This window comes from Puma concolor, chromosome A2 (genome assembly GCF_028749965.1).
Source record: "Puma concolor isolate L17-30 chromosome A2, mPumCon1.1.hap2, whole genome shotgun sequence".
Taxonomy (NCBI): Eukaryota; Metazoa; Chordata; class Mammalia; order Carnivora; family Felidae; genus Puma; species Puma concolor.
The window spans coordinates 100,417,283-100,443,312 of NC_141668.1; the positions used below are offsets into that span (position 1 = coordinate 100,417,283).

The window sequence follows — 26,030 nt, forward strand, 5'->3', positions numbered from 1 at the left end:
CTATACAAATGCAAATGACCTCTGCTAGCATTAGAAAGGTCACCAGTTTTCGGCCTCTTTATCAGTCTCATACCACAAGTGCACCAGGGTTCCATTGGCTCCACAGGGACCATTTGCCTGCATTCTCCGTGGGAGCAGCTTCCTATCCTACCAGAACCCTCGCGTGTGTCTCCCTGTCATGGCACGTACTGATACATACGAGAATGACGTTTCCCTTTCGTTTTGAACTTTGTGCTGATGCCTCCCTCCTGGCTCCGCGTCTCCACCCAGAAGACCGTTTGGCTCAGTTTACATGGTGTGTGTGTGTGTGTGTGTGTGTGTGTGTGCATATACGTATATATACACATACACGAATACGTGTACGTATATGTAGACACGTATGCGTATGTACACAGGTATCCCTATGGACACACAGGTAGCTAGATGTATATATAAATGTAGCTGTTTTTTCTTTTGAAAATACACACTGAAAACTCTGTGGGCCGCTTGGATGACTCAGCTGGGTAATGGTCCGACTTCGGGTCACGTCAGGCTCTCAGGGTTCCTGAGCTGAGTCACGCCTAGTGCTCCGTGCTGACAGCTCAGAGCCTGGAACCTGATTCCCTTCTGGGTTTCCTCTCTCTCTCCCTGCCCCTCCCTCGCTTGTGCTCTCTCTGTCTCTCTCGCTTTCTCTCAGAGGTGAACGTTAAAAAAGAAACCAAAGCATGTGGCTCTGGATCTCGCCTCACGTCACGATCTCACAGTTTGTGAGGCTGAGCCTCCACAAGGAGCCCCACCTCAAGATGGGCGCCAACGATGCGGAGCCCGCTGGCCCTCCTCTCTCTCTCCCTCCCTGTCTGCCCTATCCCTGCTCACAGGCACACGTGCATGCGTCCACTCTCTCTCTGTCTCTCAGAATGAATGAAAGAAACAAAGAACCTCAAATGAGAACACTAAAGGAACACCGTCGAGTTCATGACTACAGCGAATGAATGGCTGTGCCCGTGGCCAGCACCTGCCCTGGGGAACGTTCTATTTCCTATTTGTTCATGTGTCTTCACTCTGGAGACACAGGGAGCCAGAGAGCAAGCCGGCAAGCCGGTGACCGCCAGTGGGGGAGGGGCAGAGAAGCAGAGACAGACACACGCAGAATCTGAAAACAGGCTCCAGGGCCTGAGCTGTGGGCACAGAGCCCAGCGCAGGGCTGGAACTCAGGAACCGCGAGGGCGTGACCTGAGCCCAAGTCGGAAGCTCAACCCACTGAACCACCCAGGCGCCCGGGGAAGGTTCCATTCAGGAGTCCACTCTACCCATCCCCGCCCATTTCCGCAAGGTCAGAGCCCTTACGACACATACCACCAGGAAGGATGCTATACAACTGTCCACAACCTGCCCTCTGTCTACCAAAGAGGCTGCCCTGACGATACCTACCAAACAGGGCGCTCTGATCAAAAGGCCCATGGATAAAGGTCATGCCTGCCTACCCTCAGGGCCTGGTGACTCCCCAGGTTCCCCTTGCAGCGCACTCTGTACCACTGGAAACGTCGTGGCTTTGGGTTCCAAGGTGCCCTGCAGGTGAGCACAGGCCAACGGGAACGACCTCACCGCAGCTACCTACCAGGAGACAGCTTCGCACCCTTCACCCTTCCTGCAGGCCCTGTGCTCAGGGTCTGGGACCAGCCAGGGCGCGGGTCACAAGCAGAGAACGTTAGCATTTGAGGACGCAGAAACGGCCTCGGTGTTCCCTACTCGGGGACCACGTTCACCACCTGGGCGCCTGCGACACTGGCAACTGGCACACAGGGCGACGGGGAGTGTGGACCGCATGAAATGAGGGCCCTCGGCCGCTTCTCCTGCAATTCAGAGGGGGAACTCGCAAAGGTCCCCTCAGTCACCAGCTCCCAAGAAGCCTCCCTGCGGAAGGGATGGTGCCATCAACAGCCTGTTCCTCCTTCCAGCCCTGCCTGGGTTTCAGGGGCACCACAGCACCGGCGGGGGGGGGGGCGGGGGGGTGTCCTAGGAAGGTCCCGCTGACCCATGCCCCCCGCTGTGCCGCCACCCTCACTAAGAGCCCCGTATGTCACTCTCCAAAGTGTCTCAGGCTGGATGTGCAATGATAGGGTTCCCCGCAGAGAGCGTGACTCAGGCCCTAGAGCCTATTTTGCTGGATTCCCCGTTTGAGGGCACACGCACGTCTCCAAGCCCACCTCTGCTCGCAGGACAGGCACGCTAGGTGCAAATGCTTTCCCTGCCTCTCGACAGGCAGCAGTGGGAAAGCCAGCGGTGCAGCACGCTCATGTGGAGGCCGACTGCCTGCCTTCATGCCTCGAGTCCTCCCGCTTCACAGCAGTGAACCCCGGCACACATTCTTTCACATCTTCCCTTGGAAATACGAACGGGGACGAGAGTCCTTGCCGAGGTACTCTGTGTCGTCTGCATAGATCTCTCAAGTGCTCAGAACAGTGCCTGGAACAGGCTAAGCCCTCTACCAAGGTGGGGTAAGACCAAGGAAAACAAACACGCATAGGCAGTCCCCTCCCTCGTGGCCAGCACCTAGGCAACTGCTGGGGATGGTGAGGCAGGGGAGGGATCCCTTCCTTCCCCCGACGGTGTCTGGCTCCCCCTCCCTCCTCAGGACTTCCAGCTGGCATCAACAAAACCTCCCTGCCTGATTCTGGGTGGAGCCGGCTAGGAACCCAGTGCCTCAGGGAGAGGCCCTCGCACATCTCCCTGGATACTTGCACGGGCTTCAGGTCAACAGACTCTGCCTCCTCACCTATATGGCAACAGGGACTGCACACCCGTGGAGCCGCTTCGGGACTTGCAAAGCATCAAAGGTGTTCGGACCACAACCAAGTTTCGAGGCCACGCACGGCGACTATGTTACCAAGGAAACCTCTCACATGGCGAGCTCATGGATCAATATCCATGCGATGACTTAGGCAGAATCATCACGGTAATCATGAAGGTAACGATACTCAAGGTCCCCATAATCTCCTTCATTCCGGAGAGACACAACTCACCCCTCGGGGACCAAACACACGCTCAGGAGCCTGAGCTGCTCCAAGTGGCCTACACCACACCATCTTCCTGAAAACATAAAGCACCAGTCAGCTCCATATGGAAGTGTGGGAAAGCCTCTGCTCTTAGGCCTTTGCTTTCAGTGAGGTCACAGTGCTGCCTTCAGGATGTTTTCAGCCTTTGAGACAGGATTGGAACTCTCTCGTGCAATGAGATATTCCCATGCAACAAAACGCATTCCTTGCCAAGAACTGGGTCCCTGACGCGGTCCGGACTCCACACGGGTCACAGCACCACACTCACGCACACACACTCCCCCCAACAACCGGGGAGAGGTACAACCCATGCAATGAAAGACCGTTTGCTCAAGACCTCATTTCCCAAGGAGGCTGAGAGAGGAGCACTGCCTGCTCCAGTACACACGCACTGGTTTCTAGGGACCCGGTGGGCTCCCAGTCACTTCTCCCTCGTGCTGCCTGGTGAGTCCCTGAGGAGACGCGATTGCCAAGGACTGAAACTCTTGAAACACGGAACGAATGCAAGACAGGAGGCGCTCCACGGAAACGGGAAGCACCACGCCCCACGGAGAGGAAGAACAAAACCCACCAGTCTGCCTTGGACAAGGAGCTTTTCCATCCACCTTCGTCGCCAGAGTGCGAAGAAGACGTTCCCACCCAACGTGTCCCAAAGAGATGACTTTGGACTCCATCCACAACACCCAGTTCTCTTCAGCACACATCTCCCATTAGAAAAGAGTCTGGACCACCCTCGAAAACACACAAGCGCCACTGATTCCTGGCTCCCGGGCTCCCACTTCATTGATGGAATGCACATTGCCTTCAGAGATGAAGAGCTCAACAGGGAGTTGCACTTGCCCTCATCCAGACTCCTACCCCCTAGTCCCATTGACTCCCACGAGAGAGGACCCCCTTTCGCCACAAGCGGGGTGAGATCTCCACCTCCCCATCAGAGGGTGCAACTCTGCCACCAGGGGCGGGGCGGGGCGCGGCGCGGCGGGCTGGGCAGGGCAGGAGAGCAGGTGCGGAGGGGGGAGGCAGGAGGCCTGTGTTCACCTGCTGCTTCCACTCTCAATCCCTTCAACACCGTCCCCGGCTGGCCTCCAGCAACTCAGGCCCACCACCCTGACTCTCCCTGGAATGTTTCTCTGGAGTCTCAGGTCCCTTGTACTTCATTTTCACAGGCAGGAATGATTCCTCCTGCTCATGGCTGCCACTTCCCTGGCCCTGCCTTGACACTTGCCCACAGCCGCCGGTCCACGCTTTCCTTCCTTCCTTCCTCCCTTCGTTCGTCCCTTCGTTCCTTCCCACCTCCACCCGCCAAACACCAACCCAGTCAGACCTCCATGGGCACTCAGGGCACCCCCCCTCTCGACCTGAGCCACTCACCACCGCCTGAGCCTAACCCCCTACTCGATCTGGGGCCCTCCTCTTCCAGGGAACCAGGGTCCAACCCAGAAAGCCCACTCCTGAGGCGTCCAGACCGCAGCCGCAAAGGAGCCCAAGAAGAAGCCCGGAGCCCCAGGGCGGGGGGAGGGTTCTCATGGGAGGGGAAGACAGAGAGGGGCAGAGGGGAAGGCCACGTGCGACCTCGTCGCTAGGGACCTTACCTTGGCAGCACCGCGACTGAGGCAGGTCCTGGAGGGAGGCTGTGTGTCTCAGCTGCTCCACCTTTAGGCTTCTCCCAGATGGACTTTCAAGGGCGCCGGGGGGGCATCGCATCGCGCTCTGCCCCAGCCAGTGCTGGCACTCCACCAGCGCGGCCAAAGACCGAGGCGCCCGGGAAGCGCGTCCCGCGCCCTGGCCTCTGGCTCCAGGAGCAGCAGGAGCAGCAGGGCCGCCACCCTCCGAGGCTGGAGGCTCATGGCTCCCAGTCTTCTCCACGCGGGGCCCCGCCTGCGCTCCCGCCAGCGCTCCCGCGAGCGCTACCGCTACCCCTACCGCCAAAGCCATGGCTGCCGGGTCGCAGGCGCCAGGCAGCAGCATGTCCCAGGTCGGGGGCTGAGGTGGGCGTCCGTCCCTGGCTGGCCCAGACACTTGGGGGCTTGGGGCGGCAGGCGGGCTGGGAGCCAACTCACGGCACGGCTGCAGCCTCAGCTGTGTCCCTCACCGGGCTCCGGCCCTGGCCCACGCGCATGCGCGCGCTCGAGCGCGCGCTCCCGCACACCTGCTTGGGCCCAGGATCCAAGCCGCCCCATCCCCCACCCCACCCCCACCGCCACCCCCCCACAGGGGGCACAGCTCCTGGGCACCAGGGTCTGCACCACCGCACCTCCCTGTGCCCACCAGATGCTCTGACCGACTGCCCCCCAGCCTGACAGCCGCGAGCCAGGCAGAGGGCTCCAGACACCAGGCCAGTGGGACAGGGACCGGCAGGTGTCTCCTCCCAAGGTGGACACCTCCCTGTCACCCCTCAAGAGACCCAGGAACCTTTTGCATTGCTGGTTTCCCAGGGACGTGGCTGCACGTGAACCCAGTGATCCCTCTTGCATCCTAGGCCTCTGTGTTTCTTCTTCACTCTGCCTCCCATTCCCGCCAACCGTGGCCATCTACAGCCGTGCACCCTCCTCGCTCGTCACCCGTGACCGCAAGGGCAGCCCTAAGGGACAGGGAGACACGCTGGGCACACGAGACTCCTTCCACCTCCCTTCTCCTTGAAAGGCCGGTGCTTTTCAGCTCTGCATGCCCTTCCCATGGCCCTACCTGGACCGCACCACCAGCGGTCCCACCCTCAAGTCCACCCTGCCACCGCTGACTGTGGCACGTCCTTCAACTCTGTGGAACCGCCTGTCCACCTCCACTACCTCCCAACCCCCGTGTTTTCTTCACAGTGTGCCTCAGATCCCAACTCCTCCGTGCCATTTTTCTTTTCTTGGGTTTCCATTGCTTCTCAACTTTTCTTTCTTTTGGTGAGAGAGAGAGAGAGAGAGAGAGAGAGAGAGAGAGAGGCCATCACCCATGCGATTGTGCAGCAAGCATCGACTGAACGTGCAAGGCGTACCAGACCCTGCTCTGGAGGGCCAGTGTGCAGAGGTGGGCAAGGAAACGTATGCCTGAGGATTCAAGGGGAGCCACAGGACTACCGTCCAGGGTGAGGAGGAGTAGAGAGACCAAGCAGTCAAGGCTTTCTACGAAACGAGCATCGAGGGCACGAACCTACGCAGCCCTGGAAGGAGAGCAGGGGGTCACGGCCAGATGGATCATCGAAGGCCAGTCCCAATGGGCAGCCTTCATCACGTGTCCTCACCTGAGGACTTGCAAAGAGGCACGCCCAGACTGGACCTGGTAGAAACAGGACTTACAGCAAAAGCACAAGACTGCTCTGTGGACTTCATGGTCATGGGAAGGACACCATCCCACAAGCCCCACCAAGGGACTCTGGACTCTGGGGACTTGGCCTTACTGTGTACCATCAGGACCTGTCAGGACTCTTTCAAGTGCACAAGGGAAGAGCAAACTAAGCCACAAACCTAGGAGAACAGAGATGCAAAACCTTTCTCCCCCCAGGGGCAACGTCAATGATCGCATGCTATACAAATGCAAATGACCTCTGCTAGCATTAGAAAGGTCACCAGTTTTCGGCCTCTTTATCAGTCTCATACCACAAGTGCACCAGGGTTCCATTGGCTCCACAGGGACCATTTGCCTGCATTCTCCGTGGGAGCAGCTTCCTATCCTACCAGAACCCTCACGTGTGTCTCCCTGTCATGGCACGTACTGATACATACGAGAATGACGTTTCCCTTTCGTTTTGAACTTTGTGCTGATGCCTCCCTCCTGGCTCCGCGTCTCCACCCAGAAGACCGTTTGGCTCAGTTTACATGGTGTGTGTGTGTGTGTGTGTGTGTCTGTGTGTGTGTGTGCGCGCGCGCGAGTGTGTGTGCATATACGTATATATACACATTCACGAATACGTGTACGTATATGTAGACACGTATGCGTATGTACACAGGTATCCCTATGGACACACAGGTAGCTAGATGTATATATAAATGTAGCTGTTTTTTCTTTTGAAAATACACACTGAAAACTCTGTGGGCCGCTTGGATGACTCAGCTGGGTAATGGTCCGACTTCGGGTCACGTCAGGCTCTCAGGGTTCCTGAGCTGAGTCACGCCTAGTGCTCCGTGCTGACAGCTCAGAGCCTGGAACCTGATTCCCTTCTGGGTTTCCTCTCTCTCTCCCTGCCCCTCCCTCGCTTGTGCTCTCTCTGTCTCTCTCGCTTTCTCTCAGAGGTGAACGTTAAAAAAGAAACCAAAGCATGTGGCTCTGGATCTCGCCTCACGTCACGATCTCACAGTTTGTGAGGCTGAGCCTCCACAAGGAGCCCCACCTCCAGATGGGCGCCAACGATGCGGAGCCCGCTGGCCCTCCTCTCTCTCTCCCTCCCTGTCTGCCCTATCCCTGCTCACAGGCACACGTGCATGCGTCCACTCTCTCTCTGTCTCTCAGAATGAATGAAAGAAACAAAGAACCTCAAATGAGAACACTAAAGGAACACCGTCGAGTTCATGACTACAGCGAATGAATGGCTGTGCCCGTGGCCAGCACCTGCCCTGGGGAACGTTCTATTTCCTATTTGTTCATGTGTCTTCACTCTGGAGACACAGGGAGCCAGAGAGCAAGCCGGCAAGCCGGTGACCGCCAGTGGGGGAGGGGCAGAGAAGCAGAGACAGACACACGCAGAATCTGAAAACAGGCTCCAGGGCCTGAGCTGTGGGCACAGAGCCCAGCGCAGGGCTGGAACTCAGGAACCGCGAGGGCGTGACCTGAGCCCAAGTCGGAAGCTCAACCCACTGAACCACCCAGGCGCCCGGGGAAGGTTCCATTCAGGAGTCCACTCTACCCATCCCCGCCCATTTCCGCAAGGTCAGAGCCCTTACGACACATACCACCAGGAAGGATGCTATACAACTGTCCACAACCTGCCCTCTGTCTACCAAAGAGGCTGCCCTGACGATACCTACCAAACAGGGCGCTCTGATCAAAAGGCCCATGGATAAAGGTCATGCCTGCCTACCCTCAGGGCCTGGTGACTCCCCAGGTTCCCCTTGCGGCGCACTCTGTACCACTGGAAACGTCGTGGCTTTGGGTTCCAAGGTGCCCTGCAGGTGAGCACAGGCCAACGGGAACGACCTCACCGCAGCTACCTACCAGGAGACAGCTTCGCACCCTTCACCCTTCCTGCAGGCCCTGTGCTCAGGGTCTGGGACCAGCCAGGGCGCGGGTCACAAGCAGAGAACGTTAGCATTTGAGGACGCAGAAACGGCTTCGGTGTTCCCTACTCGGGGACCACGTTCACCACCTGGGCGCCTGCGACACTGGCAACTGGCACACAGGGCGACGGGGAGTGTGGACCGCATGAAATGAGGGCCCTCGGCCGCTTCTCCTGCAATTCAGAGGGGGAACTCGCAAAGGTCCCCTCAGTCACCAGCTCCCAAGAAGCCTCCCTGCGGAAGGGATGGTGCCATCAACAGCCTGTTCCTCCTTCCAGCCCTGCCTGGGTTTCAGGGGCACCACAGCACCGGCGGGGGGGGGGGGGGCGGGGGGGTGTCCTAGGAAGGTCCCGCTGACCCATGCCCCCCGCTGTGCCGCCACCCTCACTAAGAGCCCCGTATGTCACTCTCCAAAGTGTCTCAGGCTGGATGTGCAATGATAGGGTTCCCCGCAGAGAGCGTGACTCAGGCCCTAGAGCCTATTTTGCTGGATTCCCCGTTTGAGGGCACACGCACGTCTCCAAGCCCACCTCTGCTCGCAGGACAGGCACGCTAGGTGCAAATGCTTTCCCTGCCTCTCGACAGGCAGCAGTGGGAAAGCCAGCGGTGCAGCACGCTCATGTGGAGGCCGACTGCCTGCCTTCATGCCTCGAGTCCTCCCGCTTCACAGCAGTGAACCCCGGCACACATTCTTTCACATCTTCCCTTGGAAATACGAACGGGGACGAGAGTCCTTGCCGAGGTACTCTGTGTCGTCTGCATAGATCTCTCAAGTGCTCAGAACAGTGCCTGGAACAGGCTAAGCCCTCTACCAAGGTGGGGTAAGACCAAGGAAAACAAACACGCATAGGCAGTCCCCTCCCTCGTGGCCAGCACCTAGGCAACTGCTGGGGATGGTGAGGCAGGGGAGGGATCCCTTCCTTCCCCCGACGGTGTCCGGCTCCCCCTCCCTCCTCAGGACTTCCAGCTGGCATCAACAAAACCTCCCTGCCTGATTCTGGGTGGAGCCGGCTAGGAACCCAGTGCCTCAGGGAGAGGCCCTCGCACATCTCCCTGGATACTTGCACGGGCTTCAGGTCAACAGACTCTGCCTCCTCACCTATATGGCAACAGGGACTGCACACCCGTGGAGCCGCTTCGGGACTTGCAAAGCATCAAAGGTGTTCGGACCACAACCAAGTTTCGAGGCCACGCACGGCGACTATGTTACCAAGGAAACCTCTCACATGGCGAGCTCATGGATCAATATCCATGCGATGACTTAGGCAGAATCATCACGGTAATCATGAAGGTAACGATACTCAAGGTCCCCATAATCTCCTTCATTCCGGAGAGACACAACTCACCCCTCGGGGACCAAACACACGCTCAGGAGCCTGAGCTGCTCCAAGTGGCCTACACCACACCATCTTCCTGAAAACATAAAGCACCAGTCAGCTCCATATGGAAGTGTGGGAAAGCCTCTGCTCTTAGGCCTTTGCTTTCAGTGAGGTCACAGTGCTGCCTTCAGGATGTTTTCAGCCTTTGAGACAGGATTGGAACTCTCTCGTGCAATGAGATATTCCCATGCAACAAAACGCATTCCTTGCCAAGAACTGGGTCCCTGACGCGGTCCGGACTCCACACGGGCCACAGCACCACACTCACGCACACACACTCCCCCCAACAACCGGGGAGAGGTACAACCCATGCAATGAAAGACCGTTTGCTCAAGACCTCATTTCCCAAGGAGGCTGAGAGAGGAGCACTGCCTGCTCCAGTACACACGCACTGGTTTCTAGGGACCCGGTGGGCTCCCAGTCACTTCTCCCTCGTGCTGCCTGGTGAGTCCCTGAGGAGACGCGATTGCCAAGGACTGAAACTCTTGAAACACGGAACGAATGCAAGACAGGAGGCGCTCCACGGAAACGGGAAGCACCACGCCCCACGGAGAGGAAGAACAAAACCCACCAGTCTGCCTTGGACAAGGAGCTTTTCCATCCACCTTCGTCGCCAGAGTGCGAAGAAGACGTTCCCACCCAACGTGTCCCAAAGAGATGACTTTGGACTCCATCCACAACACCCAGTTCTCTTCAGCACACATCTCCCATTAGAAAAGAGTCTGGACCACCCTCGAAAACACACAAGCGCCACTGATTCCTGGCTCCCGGGCTCCCACTTCATTGATGGAATGCACATTGCCTTCAGAGATGAAGAGCTCAACAGGGAGTTGCACTTGCCCTCATCCAGACTCCTACCCCCTAGTCCCATTGACTCCCACGAGAGAGGACCCCCTTTCGCCACAAGCGGGGTGAGATCTCCACCTCCCCATCAGAGGGTGCAACTCTGCCACCAGGGGCGGGGCGGGGCGCGGCGCGGCGGGCTGGGCAGGGCAGGAGAGCAGGTGCGGAGGGGGGAGGCAGGAGGCCTGTGTTCACCTGCTGCTTCCACTCTCAATCCCTTCAACACCGTCCCCGGCTGGCCTCCAGCAACTCAGGCCCACCACCCTGACTCTCCCTGGAATGTTTCTCTGGAGTCTCAGGTCCCTTGTACTTCATTTTCACAGGCAGGAATGATTCCTCCTGCTCATGGCTGCCACTTCCCTGGCCCTGCCTTGACACTTGCCCACAGCCGCCGGTCCACGCTTTCCTTCCTTCCTTCCTCCCTTCGTTCGTCCCTTCGTTCCTTCCCACCTCCACCCGCCAAACACCAACCCAGTCAGACCTCCATGGGCACTCAGGGCACCCCCCCTCTCGACCTGAGCCACTCACCACCGCCTGAGCCTAACCCCCTACTCGATCTGGGGCCCTCCTCTTCCAGGGAACCAGGGTCCAACCCAGAAAGCCCACTCCTGAGGCGTCCAGACCGCAGCCGCAAAGGAGCCCAAGAAGAAGCCCGGAGCCCCAGGGCGGGGGGAGGGTTCTCATGGGAGGGGAAGACAGAGAGGGGCAGAGGGGAAGGCCACGTGCGACCTCGTCGCTAGGGACCTTACCTTGGCAGCACCGCGACTGAGGCAGGTCCTGGAGGGAGGCTGTGTGTCTCAGCTGCTCCACCTTTAGGCTTCTCCCAGATGGACTTTCAAGGGCGCCGGGGGGGCATCGCATCGCGCTCTGCCCCAGCCAGTGCTGGCACTCCACCAGCGCGGCCAAAGACCGAGGCGCCCGGGAAGCGCGTCCCGCGCCCTGGCCTCTGGCTCCAGGAGCAGCAGGAGCAGCAGGGCCGCCACCCTCCGAGGCTGGAGGCTCATGGCTCCCAGTCTTCTCCACGCGGGGCCCCGCCTGCGCTCCCGCCAGCGCTCCCGCGAGCGCTACCGCTACCCCTACCGCCAAAGCCATGGCTGCCGGGTCGCAGGCGCCAGGCAGCAGCATGTCCCAGGTCGGGGGCTGAGGTGGGCGTCCGTCCCTGGCTGGCCCAGACACTTGGGGGCTTGGGGCGGCAGGCGGGCTGGGAGCCAACTCACGGCACGGCTGCAGCCTCAGCTGTGTCCCTCACCGGGCTCCGGCCCTGGCCCACGCGCATGCGCGCGCTCGAGCGCGCGCTCCCGCACACCTGCTTGGGCCCAGGATCCAAGCCGCCCCATCCCCCACCCCACCCCCACCGCCACCCCCCCACAGGGGGCACAGCTCCTGGGCACCAGGGTCTGCACCACCGCACCTCCCTGTGCCCACCAGATGCTCTGACCGACTGCCCCCCAGCCTGACAGCCGCGAGCCAGGCAGAGGGCTCCAGACACCAGGCCAGTGGGACAGGGACCGGCAGGTGTCTCCTCCCAAGGTGGACACCTCCCTGTCACCCCTCAAGAGACCCAGGAACCTTTTGCATTGCTGGTTTCCCAGGGACGTGGCTGCACGTGAACCCAGTGATCCCTCTTGCATCCTAGGCCTCTGTGTTTCTTCTTCACTCTGCCTCCCATTCCCGCCAACCGTGGCCATCTACAGCCGTGCACCCTCCTCGCTCGTCACCCGTGACCGCAAGGGCAGCCCTAAGGGACAGGGAGACACGCTGGGCACACGAGACTCCTTCCACCTCCCTTCTCCTTGAAAGGCCGGTGCTTTTCAGCTCTGCATGCCCTTCCCATGGCCCTACCTGGACCGCACCACCAGCGGTCCCACCCTCAAGTCCACCCTGCCACCGCTGACTGTGGCACGTCCTTCAACTCTGTGGAACCGCCTGTCCACCTCCACTACCTCCCAACCCCCGTGTTTTCTTCACAGTGTGCCTCAGATCCCAACTCCTCCGTGCCATTTTTCTTTTCTTGGGTTTCCATTGCTTCTCAACTTTTCTTTCTTTTGGTGAGAGAGAGAGAGAGAGAGAGAGAGAGAGAGAGAGAGAGGCCATCACCCATGCGATTGTGCAGCAAGCATCGACTGAACGTGCAAGGCGTACCAGACCCTGCTCTGGAGGGCCAGTGTGCAGAGGTGGGCAAGGAAACGTATGCCTGAGGATTCAAGGGGAGCCACAGGACTACCGTCCAGGGTGAGGAGGAGTAGAGAGACCAAGCAGTCAAGGCTTTCTACGAAACGAGCATCGAGGGCACGAACCTACGCAGCCCTGGAAGGAGAGCAGGGGGTCACGGCCAGATGGATCATCGAAGGCCAGTCCCAATGGGCAGCCTTCATCACGTGTCCTCACCTGAGGACTTGCAAAGAGGCACGCCCAGACTGGACCTGGTAGAAACAGGACTTACAGCAAAAGCACAAGACTGCTCTGTGGACTTCATGGTCATGGGAAGGACACCATCCCACAAGCCCCACCAAGGGACTCTGGACTCTGGGGACTTGGCCTTACTGTGTACCATCAGGACCTGTCAGGACTCTTTCAAGTGCACAAGGGAAGAGCAAACTAAGCCACAAACCTAGGAGAACAGAGATGCAAAACCTTTCTCCCCCCAGGGGCAACGTCAATGATCGCATGCTATACAAATGCAAATGACCTCTGCTAGCATTAGAAAGGTCACCAGTTTTCGGCCTCTTTATCAGTCTCATACCACAAGTGCACCAGGGTTCCATTGGCTCCACAGGGACCATTTGCCTGCATTCTCCGTGGGAGCAGCTTCCTATCCTACCAGAACCCTCACGTGTGTCTCCCTGTCATGGCACGTACTGATACATACGAGAATGACGTTTCCCTTTCGTTTTGAACTTTGTGCTGATGCCTCCCTCCTGGCTCCGCGTCTCCACCCAGAAGACCGTTTGGCTCAGTTTACATGGTGTGTGTGTGTGTGTGTGTGTGTCTGTGTGTGTGTGTGCGCGCGCGCGAGTGTGTGTGCATATACGTATATATACACATTCACGAATACGTGTACGTATATGTAGACACGTATGCGTATGTACACAGGTATCCCTATGGACACACAGGTAGCTAGATGTATATATAAATGTAGCTGTTTTTTCTTTTGAAAATACACACTGAAAACTCTGTGGGCCGCTTGGATGACTCAGCTGGGTAATGGTCCGACTTCGGGTCACGTCAGGCTCTCAGGGTTCCTGAGCTGAGTCACGCCTAGTGCTCCGTGCTGACAGCTCAGAGCCTGGAACCTGATTCCCTTCTGGGTTTCCTCTCTCTCTCCCTGCCCCTCCCTCGCTTGTGCTCTCTCTGTCTCTCTCGCTTTCTCTCAGAGGTGAACGTTAAAAAAGAAACCAAAGCATGTGGCTCTGGATCTCGCCTCACGTCACGATCTCACAGTTTGTGAGGCTGAGCCTCCACAAGGAGCCCCACCTCAAGATGGGCGCCAACGATGCGGAGCCCGCTGGCCCTCCTCTCTCTCTCCCTCCCTGTCTGCCCTATCCCTGCTCACAGGCACACGTGCATGCGTCCACTCTCTCTCTGTCTCTCAGAATGAATGAAAGAAACAAAGAACCTCAAATGAGAACACTAAAGGAACACCGTCGAGTTCATGACTACAGCGAATGAATGGCTGTGCCCGTGGCCAGCACCTGCCCTGGGGAACGTTCTATTTCCTATTTGTTCATGTGTCTTCACTCTGGAGACACAGGGAGCCAGAGAGCAAGCCGGCAAGCCGGTGACCGCCAGTGGGGGAGGGGCAGAGAAGCAGAGACAGACACACGCAGAATCTGAAAACAGGCTCCAGGGCCTGAGCTGTGGGCACAGAGCCCAGCGCAGGGCTGGAACTCAGGAACCGCGAGGGCGTGACCTGAGCCCAAGTCGGAAGCTCAACCCACTGAACCACCCAGGCGCCCGGGGAAGGTTCCATTCAGGAGTCCACTCTACCCATCCCCGCCCATTTCCGCAAGGTCAGAGCCCTTACGACACATACCACCAGGAAGGATGCTATACAACTGTCCACAACCTGCCCTCTGTCTACCAAAGAGGCTGCCCTGACGATACCTACCAAACAGGGCGCTCTGATCAAAAGGCCCATGGATAAAGGTCATGCCTGCCTACCCTCAGGGCCTGGTGACTCCCCAGGTTCCCCTTGCGGCGCACTCTGTACCACTGGAAACGTCGTGGCTTTGGGTTCCAAGGTGCCCTGCAGGTGAGCACAGGCCAACGGGAACGACCTCACCGCAGCTACCTACCAGGAGACAGCTTCGCACCCTTCACCCTTCCTGCAGGCCCTGTGCTCAGGGTCTGGGACCAGCCAGGGCGCGGGTCACAAGCAGAGAACGTTAGCATTTGAGGACGCAGAAACGGCCTCGGTGTTCCCTACTCGGGGACCACGTTCACCACCTGGGCGCCTGCGACACTGGCAACTGGCACACAGGGCGACGGGGAGTGTGGACCGCATGAAATGAGGGCCCTCGGCCGCTTCTCCTGCAATTCAGAGGGGGAACTCGCAAAGGTCCCCTCAGTCACCAGCTCCCAAGAAGCCTCCCTGCGGAAGGGATGGTGCCATCAACAGCCTGTTCCTCCTTCCAGCCCTGCCTGGGTTTCAGGGGCACCACAGCACCGGCGGGGGGGGGGGGGGGCGGGGGGGTGTCCTAGGAAGGTCCCGCTGACCCATGCCCCCCGCTGTGCCGCCACCCTCACTAAGAGCCCCGTATGTCACTCTCCAAAGTGTCTCAGGCTGGATGTGCAATGATAGGGTTCCCCGCAGAGAGCGTGACTCAGGCCCTAGAGCCTATTTTGCTGGATTCCCCGTTTGAGGGCACACGCACGTCTCCAAGCCCACCTCTGCTCGCAGGACAGGCACGCTAGGTGCAAATGCTTTCCCTGCCTCTCGACAGGCAGCAGTGGGAAAGCCAGCAGTGCAGCACGCTCATGTGGAGGCCGACTGCCTGCCTTCATGCCTCGAGTCCTCCCGCTTCACAGCAGTGAACCCCGGCACACATTCTTTCACATCTTCCCTTGGAAATACGAACGGGGACGAGAGTCCTTGCCGAGGTACTCTGTGTCGTCTGCATAGATCTCTCAAGTGCTCAGAACAGTGCCTGGAACAGGCTAAGCCCTCTACCAAGGTGGGGTAAGACCAAGGAAAACAAACACGCATAGGCAGTCCCCTCCCTCGTGGCCAGCACCTAGGCAACTGCTGGGGATGGTGAGGCAGGGGAGGGATCCCTTCCTTCCCCCGACGGTGTCCGGCTCCCCCTCCCTCCTCAGGACTTCCAGCTGGCATCAACAAAACCTCCCTGCCTGATTCTGGGTGGAGCCGGCTAGGAACCCAGTGCCTCAGGGAGAGGCCCTCGCACATCTCCCTGGATACTTGCACGGGCTTCAGGTCAACAGACTCTGCCTCCTCACCTATATGGCAACAGGGACTGCACACCCGTGGAGCCGCTTCGGGACTTGCAAAGCATCAAAGGTGTTCGGACCACAACCAAGTTTCGAGGCCACGCACGGCGACTATGTTACCAAGGAAACCTCTCACATGGCGAGCTCATGGATCAATATCCATGCGATGACTTAGGCAGAATCATCACGGTAATCATGAAGGTAACGATACTCAAGGTCCCCATAATCTCCTTCATTCCGGAGAGACACAACTCACCCCTCGGGGACCAAACACACGCTCAGGAGCCTGAGCTGCTCCAAGTGGCCTACACCACACCATCTTCCTGAAAACATAAAGCACCAGTCAGCTCCATATGGAAGTGTGGGAAAGCCTCTGCTCTTAGGCCTTTGCTTTCAGTGAGGTCACAGTGCTGCCTTCAGGATGTTTTCAGCCTTTGAGACAGGATTGGAACTCTCTCGTGCAATGAGATATTCCCATGCAACAAAACGCATTCCTTGCCAAGAACTGGGTCCCTGACGCGGTCCGGACTCCACACGGGCCACAGCACCACACTCACGCACACACACTCCCCCCAACAACCGGGGAGAGGTACAACCCATGCAATGAAAGACCGTTTGCTCAAGACCTCATTTCCCAAGGAGGCTGAGAGAGGAGCACTGCCTGCTCCAGTACACACGCACTGGTTTCTAGGGACCCGGTGGGCTCCCAGTCACTTCTCCCTCGTGCTGCCTGGTGAGTCCCTGAGGAGACGCGATTGCCAAGGACTGAAACTCTTGAAACACGGAACGAATGCAAGACAGGAGGCGCTCCACGGAAACGGGAAGCACCACGCCCCACGGAGAGGAAGAACAAAACCCACCAGTCTGCCTTGGACAAGGAGCTTTTCCATCCACCTTCGTCGCCAGAGTGCGAAGAAGACGTTCCCACCCAACGTGTCCCAAAGAGATGACTTTGGACTCCATCCACAACACCCAGTTCTCTTCAGCACACATCTCCCATTAGGAAAGAGTCTGGACCACCCTCGAAAACACACGAAACACACGAAAACACACGAGCCAACTCACGGCACGGCTGCAGCCTCAGCTGTGTCCCTCACCGGGCTCCGGCCCTGGCCCACGCGCATGCGCGCCCTCGTGCGCGCGCCCCCGCTCACCTGGTTGGGCCCAGGATCCAAGCCGCCCCATCCCCCCACCTCCACCCCGACCCCCACCGCACCCTCACCTCCCCGCAGGGGGCACAGCTCCTGGGCCCAGGGTTTGCACCCCTGCACCTAGGTGCGCCCTGCAGATGCTCTGACCGCCTGCTGGCCAGCCTGATAGCCAGGAGCCAGGCAGAGGGTTCCAGAGACCAGGCCAGTGGGAAAGGGACTGGCAGGTGTCTCCTCCCCAGCTGGAGACCTCCCTGTCACCCCCAACGAGACCCAGGAAGCTTTTGCAAAGCTGGTTTCCCAGGGAGGTGGCTGTACATGAACCCAGTGCTCCTCAAATAATAATACTCAAATACTCAATAATGCTAAAGTAACACCGTCGAGTTAATTACAAAGCGAATGAATGTCTGTGACCGGGGCCAGCACCCGCCCTGGGGAACGTTCTGTTAATATTTGTTCATGTTTCTTTACTATGGATAGAGTGGGAGTGAGATGGCAGGAGGGCCACCGGATATATATCTGCACCTTCCCTTTACCCACCTCCTCATTTCCCAACTCAAACCACATTCTTTCCCCTGAGGCTAACATCTATATCCAACTCCTGTTTCCATTTTCCCCTCCATCTGCTAAGCTTTTCTGCACCAAGGTCCTCTAGCTTAAGGTCTAAGAGGTTCACACTCCACAAAGAGGCAAGTAAAATACATGAGCTAGGAGGTACTCAAAATGGTTTGCCCAGGTCTGGCACTTAACTCTTACCTGAGGGAACAGTCAGCATCCTGTTCTCAGACATCAATCACCTGAGCCTCTTCACGTATGGTGGGAGTTCAAATGGCAAAGGAAGAGAGGAGGGAAACAAGCAGAGATCGTGTGGTACTTTCAGGAACCTGCAGCATCCAGGTTAGTCGCTGACTAGACTGCCAAGTCTTCATCCCCTCAGAGCCACTGTGCATCTGTTAAGAAATCAACATGCCAGAGGGCCTGCTTAGAGCCAAGTTCACAATCTGTTGATCCAGCCAACACAAAGAGTTAAGGTTCAAGTGGGGGACTTTCCCATGGCCTCCCACAACACTAAGGCACTTCTCCTTTTACAAGTGAATCAACTGATTCAATGAGAGCTTCAGTAATTTCCTCAAAGACTCCCAGCCAAGGCACACAAAGTGGAGATTCTACAACACATGGTCATGTCATCATCTGCTAACATCCATATGTTCATGTCCCCTCAAAATCCATATGTTGGAATCCTGATGCCTGATGTGATGGTATTAGCGGGTGGGCCTCTGGAAGTTGATTAGATCATGAGGTCCTCATGAATGGGATTAGTGCTCTTGTAAAAGAGACGCCACAGAGACCCCTTGCTCCTTCTACCAAGTGAGGACACAGCCCTAAGGTGTTTGGCTATGAATCAAGAAGATGGCCCTCATAGGACTCAACCATGCTGGGGCCTTGATCTTAGACTTCCTGGCCCTCAGAGCCATAAGAAAGAAATTTCTGTGTTCAATTTTGTTAGAGCAGGCCGAACGGACTGAGACACCACCCAAACAGATGTTGACAAGTTTAACTAGATGAGATAAAGAATGCTAATGTGAAATAGAATTACAATAAATACACTGACCTCAATTTCAGGGTTTTTTTTTTTAACGTTTTATTTTTGAGAGAGACAGACAGATGGACAGAGCATGAGCAGGGGAGGGGCAGAGAGAGAGGGAGACACAGAATCTGAAGCATGCTCCAGGCCCAGCACTGTACCCAACTCGGTTGCTCCAACACACAAACCGCAAGATCACCACCTGAGCCAAGGTCAAACACTCAACGGACTGAACCACCTAGGTACCCCATTTACAGTTTGAAAAATATATACATTACATTACACATCTCCACAACTGCTGTGAGGATTTGAGGGTTACCAGGAGCCCTTGTCAAAAGATTTTAATGCCACTTAAAACTCAATGTGACTCTCTTGGCTTATCTTATCTGCATATGACAAGGTCCACAGGAGGGTTCTGATAGAGCCAGTCAGATCACGCCTATAGAACAGAGTGTCCTGAATGTTCAAGTAAGACATAATGGGAAGACATAGGAGGCAAGCCAAAGGCTTCATGACAAAATATACTTACCGCTGAACTCATTCTTTCTTAGTAGTGTACCAACAACCCAGCCCACTTAACGAAAGCAGCTCTAGAATCAATCTTTGGCAACAGGATCGTAGGAGAGTACACCACAAATACCACACAAATGGACAGCAAAATGATCTCGCAGATCTCACGAAGATGCACTACCCCATGAAGCCTATGAAAGGGACAAAGATTCTGGCAGTTCAGCCATAATAATGACCCAATCCATGCTGAAAGGAGAATGGTAGCAAGAAAAAAGACCGAGAGAAGCTAAAAGAGGGCAATGAAGGTAGAGGGTTCGTTACTAGAGCAATTAATTATGTAAATATATATACATATACATACGTATATGTATATGTATATATGTGGAAAAGTAAGACAGTACCTAGAGGCGCAATCAAGACATAGGCAAATCAGACCCCAGAAGTGCTCTGCTGATGACCATAAAATTGCCCAGATGCTTCTAGTGTCTCCAGAATAGTTGTTTGGCTTTGTTTTCAAGACATGGCTTTGTTCCCTCCAAAGGCTGATTTGGATTGCACAAATCTCATCCAAGGTGCAGTCGTGGAGGAACTCAAGGGAAGAATGAGGTGTGCCTGGAACCCTGTTCACCTCCTGCTGTCAACTCTCAGCTGGGCCTAAAGGGGAAGGTGGGATGGTATCCTTTGGACCTGCCCTTGCCTCAATCCTGGAATTCTTGTGCGCCTCCCCCAAGAGGCTATGAGGGGGCACCGTGGTCCTGCTCTCGGAACCCACAGTGTAGAAGCAGGAACCTAGATGTTCAGTGCGTGGAGATTTTGCAGGCAGGTGTCATCCTGAATGCCCAGGGCTTCCTGACTTTTGGTCACCCTTCCCCCAACAGTGGCCTAAAGCCTGTCGTGCCCAGGCCTGCGGGGGAAGGGTCGGGGGGCAGGTGGCCATGAATGCTGAGCTCCCCAGGATCTGATCAAACGGAGAAAAATGAGTGCTTCTCTTGCTGGTGCAAAGTTTTCCCTCATCTTCCCCTCACGCTGACACAGCCTTTCCTGTGTTGGCCTGTGTGAAAGACAATTTCAAGGTGGAGCCAGGCAAACCTGGATGAGCAGAGTACCTGTGCCTGCCCAAATGGAGCTGGTGGCCATGTGCAGATACACCTGTGCTGGCACAGACTGTCTTCTCCCTCAGGCCGCGGTGCCGTTGGCCTGTGCATGTTCTTCCCACCTGAGTTTTCGTTTGCGAGATTACCTCCACTAAGCACACTCCACCTATCTGCAAAGGGCTCCTTATCCGCTTGGTGAACTCACACTTCTCGGACTTTGAGGTCCACTTCTGCTGTGCTGGCTTGCCATCTATGTAAGAGCCTCCAGGCCTTCAAATCTAGAGGCTGCACGGAATCCTTGCTTCTATACATTATTATGATGGTTTTTGACTATTGCTGGAAGTGTCTCATCTGCTGCTCCCACAAAAGGAAGGTTTGGGCCCGCCGAAAAGCGGAGTGGGAGAGGGGCTCTCATCCGCAGCTTCTGTTCCTCCCACAGGAACATCCTCTATAATTCCATACACCACCACATACCCTGATTCTGGGGATTCTTTCCTTTTCAACTGTGTCCCCCAAGACTAAGCCCAGCTCTCTCCACAGCAGTCAAATATGTGTCTTGTGGTTCTGGAGAGTCAGAAGCACAGAAATTTCCCAAGAGAAAAGGAAGAGCATGCCATGTGGGGTCAAGGAGTCACCCTGCAGAATCTGGACCTAGATTTCCCAGGTCATTCTAGGTTGATATTTGAGGTCAAACTGGATGACAAGAAAATCCAAGAAGATCTTCGGTCTAGGTCATTCCTACATGTAAGAAATTGTGCTATGAAATCATCAACCGTGTGACAAGTCACAGGTCAGTCACACCTGGCTGGCTCCATTGGTAGAGCATGTGAATCTTGATCTTGGGGTCAGTGAGTTCAAGCCCCACACTGGGCATGGAGCTAACTGAAAAAAAGTAAATTCACAGATCATTCTTCACAGGGGGGAAGTGGATTGTGAGTGCCAGTTCCGGAACATAGACAAAACTGAGTTAGATTCTGGAAATGCCCAGGTAGGATAAGCTGCTGAGGCCGATGCCCGAGTGTCACCCGCCTTAATCAGCTTAGGCTACCTTCACAGAATACCACAGAACACCATGTCTGGGTTTACCAGACATCTGTTTGTCACAATTCTGGAGGCTGGAAATCTAAGATCAAAATGGGAAGTTCTCACCAATTCAGGTGTCAGTGAGAGCTCTGTTCCCATCCTCACACAGGGCCCTCTTTGCCCTGTGGTCTCACGTGTCCTTTTCTGGGTGCTTGTGCACGGGTGGGAGGTGGGGAGCTCAAGCTCACTGTTTTGGGGACATTAAACCTATTGGATCAAGGGCCCCATGCCCCTAACTTCATTTAACCTTATATCTTCTGTAAAGGCCTTTCTGCAAAGTCAGTCACATTAGAGTTACATTAGGCATTAGAGTTCAATGTGTGACTTTTTTTTTTAATTTTTTCAACGTTTATTTATTTTTGAGACAGAGAGAGACAGAGCATGAACAGGGGAGGGGCAGAGAGAGAGGGAGACACAGAATCGGAAACAGGCTCCAGGCTCTGAGCCATCAGCCCAGAGCCTGACGCGGGGCTCGAACTCACAGACCGTGAGATCGTGACCTGGCTGAAGTCGGACGCTTAACCGACTGCGCCACCCAGGCGCCCCGAATGTGTGACTTTTTAACAGGACACAGTCAATCCACACACACTCCTCCAGCCCTGTCCCCCCATGAAATCTGCTTGCAGCACACAGCTCTTATCCCTGAGAACCTTCAAGGCACTGGATCCTCAGATTCCTCCCACCACAGGGTTCCTCCTTCTCTCTCCCCAATTCAGATGCCTCAACACTGGCACGTGCACGGTCTTTCTTTTCCTTTTCCCTTTCATTCAGTTATGTTCTGGGAAATGTATACATGTCCTACTGAAATAGTTTGAAAAATGACAAGCTCTGCTCATAATTTCTGCAGCAGCAAGCACAGAGCTGAATGTATTGCTTCCTTCAGGAAGGGCAAGCCCTGTCAGTCACTCACGGTCTCTCTGAACTGGCCACACTGCTGATCTTATGTAGAATTTTTGGGAAGTGTGGAGTTCTGGAAATGGTGGATGTCGGGGACATACATGAGTTGGTGTCAGCTGCTGACAGGTTGGCTCTCAAAAGCAGTAGACTGACGGGTGGTAATGTGCTGATTTAAGGAATGAGGAGATTGCATTGATTGACATGCTTTAGAGATGTGTTCACTGATGGGGGTAGTAGCTATGGTAGACTAGAGCTTCCCACAAATGTCCACATGCTCACCCCATGAGTTTGGGAATACGCTACTTTACAGGGTGATAGAGACTTTGTAGCTGTGATAAGATGAAGGAATTTGAGCTGGGGAGATTAGCCTGGAGGGGCCAATGTAATCACAAGGGTCCATGTCAGTGAAAGAGGGAGAGTCAGTGTCAAGATCCTGTGATGTGAGAGTAACTGATCAGACATGGCCGGCTTTGGAGATGGCACGGGCTCCAAGAGAAAAAGGTGGGCATCCTCTAAAGGCTGGAAGGGACAACAAACAGATTCTTCCATGGAGTCCAGAGAAAGAAATTCAGTCCTGCTGCCATGTTGACTTTAGTGCCGGGAGACTCACTGTGGACTTTTCGTGTCCAGAGCATAACAATTAGTTGGTGTGGTTTTAAGCAAGTGAGTTTGTGGGAATCTGTTACAATAGTAGGAGGCTCCTAGAGTGGTGATTGACGGATACAGATGATTGAAAACACGCTCTAATGCCTATTTGGTACCATGGCTTTAGAATAATTGCTCTATTCCGAGAAATGTGAACTTTAAAAGTTTTCAAGTTTCATTGTAAATAATTTTTTTTTTCAACATTTATTTATTTTTGGGACAGAGAGAGACAGAGCATGAACGGGGGAGGGGCAGAGAGAGAGGGAGACACAGAATCGGAAACAGGCTCCAGGCTCTGAGCTGTCAGCCCAGAGCCCGACGCGGGGCTCGAACTCACGGACCGCGAGATCGTGACCTGGCTGAAGTCGGACGCTTAACCGACTGCGCCACCCAGGCGCCCCTCATTGTAAATAATTTAAATAATACTGAAGGTTGAATCAACCATCCACACTAAGGATTCTATGCCCTGACCCTATGCTCTGGGCAGTATCAATGTCTGAGTTGTATTGTGCACGGGTGTGTGTTTGGGAGAGGGTCGGGGAGCGATTGGCACTGGGTTTAGAATGTTCTCCACAAGGCTGTCTACATGGTGTTGGGCATTGGAGGATCTTTTGTCACATCCTGTCCATTCAGTGTCTGAAATCCCTTTGCAAGTATGAGGAATTTCCCACATTTTGAAACCTGAATGTTCACATACCAGGTTTCTTAGTTTCCTTAAGAGCTAAGATGCCAGCCAGTCCCAATCAGAGACGTTTACTCCAGGTTTTAACATGAGTTGTGAGACTCAGGGAGCAAGCACTGGAGATATTCCTTCTGGACTCTGCAAGAAAATAAACTCAAGCCCAGAAAAGGCTATCAGTTTTTCCCTATTGAGGATGATATCGCTGTGGGTCTTTCACACATGGTCTTTAGGATGTTGAGGGATGTTTCTTCTGTTCCTAATTTATTGAGGGTTTCCATTTGAGAAAGAATGCTGTCTTTTGTTAATTCCTTCTTCTCCATCGACTGAGAGGATCAGATGTCCTGCCCTCCTCAAAAGGAGTCACGATTCCCTGTTGACAAATCTCCCATGATCTAGGGGGAAATCGCGAGGGAACTAAGGTCAACTCTTGCAAGAAATTTGGCCAAATCTCCCAGGAAGTCAGCAGAAACAGGAACTCCTAGCCTTGCCTGATGCACACAGGGTATGCTGGCAGGTCTGGGACATTCCTGGATTGAGGACCGCTAAGAACAACTGTGGTTGCGCCAAAGCTCAAAGATGCCACCAGCACTTCCACATCAGGTGCCTGGCTCATACCCCCAGCCTTTCAGTGTCCTGGGTGCAGGAGGGTGAGATGCAGACCAAGACATAGGAAGGGATGAACCAGACAGCCCATTTTCCACACACAAATACAAGGGACACAAACCAGAATGTAGGAGGAGTATGGAGAGACAACGCACATAGGAACTGGCCATGAGCACACGAACCGAGTCCCTGAGAACTTTCCCAGGCTTTGAACATTTCAGGGCAGTCTGCGTCGTCCTGCCCCTGAATTCACAGCCACTCTTCCCTGGTGACCACTAGCGCTTGATGAAGGGAAAATCTCCTGAGATCTAAGGTCATATCTCAGAACACGTGTGTCCAAAGCTCACCAGATCTTGAGTCACATCTCACAGGAAATTGGCAGCAGGAAGAACTTCCTGGTCTTGGCTGTACCTGCAAGGCACACCGCCAGGGCTGGGCCATTTCTGCATGGGGACTGCTGCGACATCCAGGGGTGGACAAAAGCCAACAGACACCGGAAGCAATTCACACGAATGGCCTCGCTGTACTTTCTGCCGCTCCCAGCCTTAAGGTACACTACAGCTAAACACGGACCAATGAAGTAAGAACAAATGGACTGGAGGCCCATTTGTCACACCGAACTACAGGACACAGAAACCTGACGGCAGGAGGGGAAGGGAGAAACAACGTGCACAGAAAGTGGCTTCTGTGATCACACTAAGAGGCTACCTGAGAGCTGTCCCAGACATTGGACATTTGAGCATAGTCTGTGTCTATCCCGAGTCTGTAAAACGAAGCCACAGTCCCCTGGTCACGAGTATCCCGTGATCTAGGGACAATTCTCATGAGATATAAGGCCAGATCATGCGAGATCTAACTGCACCTCTCAGGAGATCTTGGGACAAATCTCACAGGAACTCAGCAGGAGTGGGAACTCACTCACCTAGTCTGGTTTGTGTAGGACAGGGACATTCATGGATTGGGGACACCTAGGAACTCCCGGACTTCCACAAATGTCTCCAGGCACCACCACCAAAGTGTCCCGAGGTGTCTCACCAGTACTCCCCAAGCCTCTCAGCATTCTAGGAGCAGTGGCTGTAACACGGACTACTGAAATAGGAAAGAATGACTGTGAGAAGAAAACCTAGGGAAAAAAAAAAAAAAGATAAAAGGGGCCAGCCTGATGACTGAGGCTGGATACTCCCCATGCTTTCTAATAGCTTCTGTGATCTTCTTTGCCTCCTGCCTCCACCAGCTACCCATGGAGCACCACTGATAAGTATCCCTCCCATTTTTCTTTTGTCTCTCAATCCCCTGACATCACCGCCAGAAAAGGAGGCAAAGGCCGAGGTGCGGGGCTCAGCCTTTGGAGGGAACGCCACTGGGCCGGCAACGTTGCCCCATAAACAGTGTTTTCTCATTGCCTGAATGAGTGTGGCTTGGCTCTTCCTGGGTGCCGAGTATGTGCTGTAACAGCTGGACTGCATATTGTTCATGCTAAATGAGAGGTGATGCAAACAGGAGGTCAGGAGGTGCAGAAAGAAACAAAGTGCACAGGAGCCGCCTCTTCTGAACACACAGGCAGCCTGCCATTGCACCTCCCAGGGTGCAGGAACTTGAGGGCATTCTGTGTCTCTCTTGCCGCCAGAGAACACAGCCACCTTGTCCCTGTTGACAAGTCTCCCGTGATCTCGGGGCAGATCTCATGAGATCCATGGCCAAATTTGGCAAGATCTTTTCCAACCTCCTGGGAACTTGGCAGGAGCGGCAACTAGGTAGCCTAACCTCTTTTGTGCAGGATAAAGAAGTCGACTTGTGCTCTGCCTGGGTTGGGGACACCTTGGAAAACCTGTGGTCCCACAGTAGACCCTGCCATGTCACCAGCATCAAGACACGAGGGG

The 26,030-nt window shown here is 55.3% G+C and overlaps 1 protein-coding gene across 1 annotated transcript in view; it reads right to left on the bottom strand.

Moving 5' to 3' along the window:
- The window catches only part of LOC147583363 (uncharacterized), a 230,523-nt gene that overhangs the window by 200,390 nt on the left and 4,103 nt on the right, over positions 1-26,030 (bottom strand). The window contains exon 3 of the mRNA XM_086697052.1: positions 17,808-18,001. The gene's annotated coding sequence lies outside the window, so the exon portion shown is untranslated. The remainder of the gene's footprint in view (positions 1-17,807; positions 18,002-26,030) is intronic.